Raw genomic sequence first — 3,034 nt, 5'->3', positions numbered from 1 at the left:
TTCAGAGTTCAGATAAGTAAATATCAACAAAAACTATCTCTCCCTGCTCTCCCTGCCTATGCCCCCCCCCCCCCCGCTTTTCTGCATTAACCATTTACTCTGTCCTTAGCTGCTCTCCCTCCTAGATTTTTCCCTTCTATACTCTAAGCCCCAGAGGCTCAAATCCTTCTCCTCTTTTCCTGAGACCTCATCCTCTGGGTCATTGGGCGAGACCTTAGGGTCTGTCTTTTTTCCGCCACTTGGGGGCTCGGTCAGCAAAATTGTCTCTGTCCTAATTTTTCTTCAGGGTATTGGCATTTCTTTAACCACCAGGGTTTCTCAGTGAGGATGTCTACCCATATCTGGATGTAGGGAATTTGGTCAGGGTGGCTAGGACGACCGTAAACAATGTGATGAACCCAATATGCCATCCCTAGATCAAAGGACCTGGTGGATGGCCACCCAAACCCAAACTTGGGCCACTCTTGTTCACAAAATTTCTGTAAATCAAAATAATTAATGAGGGTGGCATAGTCCTCTCCGCATCTCTTGAAGTTCTGAAAATTCTCAAGAAAACATTGTAAGAAAGTCGATGAAGACGACTGACCCTGACCCATTTTGACAAAGACAAAGACAAAGACAAAGACAAAGACAACAAAGAACAAAGACAAAACAAACCAGACAAATGCAACCTAAGGTTGCCCAGACCAGGACCCCCAGACACCGTCGCATCTGGGCGGTCGGACTCTGAGGTTCGGCTGCTTCCAGCCCTCTTTTGAGTCTTAAAGGGAACGTTCCACAGACAGATACCAGATTCTTACCTCCCCACTGGAGGTCCAGGTGGCTCATTGTTTTTGGATTGCAGTTTTGGGAGAAAAACACTCCGCCTCCCTGGGACCAGGGACAGAGACTGGAGTGTCCTCGCCTGGGGTGTCCGGGGTGTCCTCTGGCAACTCAGCTGGAGTGGATCTCACTGGGGGCCTCCAAATGTAATGGGGCGACCTGTGGTGACTCAGATCAGGCACTCAGATGAAGATTTAGGAGCCTTTATTAAGCTGGCCAGTGACTACAGTTACAGTACCCTGCCAAAGCAAAGGCTGAACTGCAGTGCCGACTACAGAAGTTACAGAGTTTTTATTTGCAAAAACTACAAAGTTAGTTACAAAGCCTTGTTTACACAATTTGTTCCCGACACAGTACAGTATCAGTACAGTGACCACCTTCCTATCTATGTGTTCCAGGAACAGCGTGCCCTGCCTGGCCAAAGCGTCAGCACATTCCTATCTATGTGTTCTAGGAACAGAGAGTACAGCATGCCCCGCCTGGCCAAAGTGCCAGATATGCAGCCCAGCACATTGACTAATGAGTTTGCTGACCACTGGTCTAGACAAAGGGAGGTGGAGGCAACTAGAAAAGTCCCCAGCCCCCTTTTTTTAAATAACCCAATGGGAGACAGCAAGACCTGGGCAACCTATTTGGAAACAGGTGACCAAATAGTCCTCAGCCAATGAGAAACTGGAGGAGGGTCTAAATAAATAGGCTATGCCCCCTGCCCCCTGGGTGATCCTGTACAATGGGCACCTACTCTCGAGAGTGTTATTAAAAGTCTCATTTTACCACACTTCTGTTTCCTAGTCTGTCATTTGACATATGGACAGGTGAGCCATTTCTCACACTGGCATTTGTCAACACTGGCTCAATAAACTCACAAAAATTCTTCACAGGTTTGAACGTTTCTTACATTGACAGAGAGATACTCACACCCTAAGTAGGACTGCAAGTCAGAACTGTGATGGCTGGTGCCTTCCTGGCTTTCTGCACTCATCTTCTTTGTTTTTTCCATTCATTCCTCCTTTGCTCTGATTCCACATTTGCCTTTTCTTCTCTTTACCATTTTTTTTTTTCTGAAGACTCCTCTGTGAAATACCCTCTCACTCTCTAATTCTCTCATTTTCCCTCCCTCCAGATCATCTTCTGAAATGACTGGGAGGAACATGACTTGGCAAGCAGAACTGGGAATCTCAGACCCTTACACCTGATCACTCCATTCTCAGCTAATGCTCACTTGCAAGTAGTAATATTGTTATGATAATCGGGTTATTATTTAACAGGAAAGGAGTAAAGGGGAGACTAGATAATATAGGCTTGCCATTTCTACAACTTTGCCAGAAAGCTGCAATTTAACACAGTCCAAGTCTGTTCCCCACTGGTCAAAGGCAGTTTGGATGGATGCCCAGTAAGGTCTGAGTGACATGGGAAGATGCTTGCCCATCAGTCCCATCTGTGAGCAAGTCAGTGGTCAAAACAGGCCTGGCCACTGCCAGGGCAGGGAAACCTGAATATGTAAACTCCTAGACAAGGGAGTTCGCTTGCTCTTGGCTCTCGCCCTCTAGCTCCCTTGGACTCCTGTTGCAGGGGGTGCATTTCCCTGCATTGGTCCTGGTGGCCCGTGGCCATGTGGGCTCCACATGGTGTGTAAATAGCCTGAGTCAGCCTGTGCTGCACTGGGCCCACTGCGGCATGGAACAGAGACTGCACACTGGCCCTGCTTCCGGCTCTGCTGAGCCCACAGCTGCCCCTTTCCAGGACGGGGCTAAGGGACCTGGAACCTTGCAGCCTGAAGGATGTAACCCACACGAATGAAGTCTTCTACCACATCTCACTCTCCTGCGGGGGCTTCTGAAAATGCTTACTTCAGTGGCACCCCAAGAACCCCACTCCCATGAGCGAGGGGAGACTTGGATTCTCCAGCAGCAGCAGGTCATCACTATTCCAGCAAGTGGAAAGAAAACAAAACAGAGCTTCCAGCGAGGCCCGCAGCCACCAGCTACTTCCCAGCATTTCTCCTATTTTGCATTTAACACAGTCAATTAGGTCTTTGTCTTCAAAACTTTTGAAAAAAGTTCCTTAATTTTCCTGATAAACTACATTTCTTGTAAGAAGGAACTTCGCCTTTTCCCCAGAAGGCCCATGGTTCCTATATTGAATAGGTGTCTGAAATGACCCTTTCAGACTGGGAATACTGCTATATTCACAACTTCATTTATGTTTGCAG

This window comes from Myotis myotis, unplaced genomic scaffold, assembly GCF_014108235.1.
Source record: "Myotis myotis isolate mMyoMyo1 unplaced genomic scaffold, mMyoMyo1.p scaffold_m19_p_31, whole genome shotgun sequence".
NCBI classification, from domain to species: domain Eukaryota; kingdom Metazoa; phylum Chordata; class Mammalia; order Chiroptera; family Vespertilionidae; genus Myotis; species Myotis myotis.
The sequence above is the reverse complement of the archived record's forward strand: the minus strand, read 5'-3'. Positions refer to the sequence as shown.